We start from the raw sequence: 719 nt of genomic DNA, 5'->3' as shown, positions 1-719 counted from the left end.
TGGAATCCATCTTGGGGGGCTTGAGCAAAATATTTCTTGAATACTGCAGAGGACAGAGCATTTATCAGAAACTTTAAATCCCTTTTTGTAGTACAAGCTCTGAGCCTATTTCTGCAAGCATGCAAACACAGTGTATACTCTCAGTGCAGTCAGCAAAGAGGTATATACAGTGTTTTTGGTATTAGACAAACCTACCAGTAATTTCCCCTTGATGAAACTAAACCATTTCTTGATCATCTGTAATCCATAGGTGTTCTGTGCATTACTGCTCATCAGGAATGTTGGGGAATATATTCTGATTTTTAATGTTCAATGCTAGAATGACCAAACTAAAATAATATTCATATGGTAATCTAAACTTTCTGAAAAAGTAGAACTGCATTACTGTATACAGTGGAAAGCTATTTATTGTACCTCTGGTTATTCCTCTGAAAATCGTAGTGTACAAAATATTTGTCAAGCCTGAACTAATGTATATAACTGAAATAATGTAAAGTTATATTTTCATGTTTTTATACTTAACATGATGGGAATACATAATGTATGAGTATTTCAATTACAGATTATATGGATTGGATAATACACATCTTGGTTAAAAGCAGTAATCATAGTTTAATATCCATGTTACAGTACATCAGTATATCGCTATATAAAGTATGTCTGTGTGCATTTAAGTGAAAAGTAGTCAAGAGTGATGAAAGCTGTCCAAGGGTTTTTTT

Source organism: Aythya fuligula, chromosome 4, assembly GCF_009819795.1.
Source record: "Aythya fuligula isolate bAytFul2 chromosome 4, bAytFul2.pri, whole genome shotgun sequence".
In the NCBI taxonomy this organism is placed as follows: Eukaryota; Metazoa; Chordata; class Aves; order Anseriformes; family Anatidae; genus Aythya; species Aythya fuligula.
Note: the sequence above shows the minus strand (reverse complement) of the source record.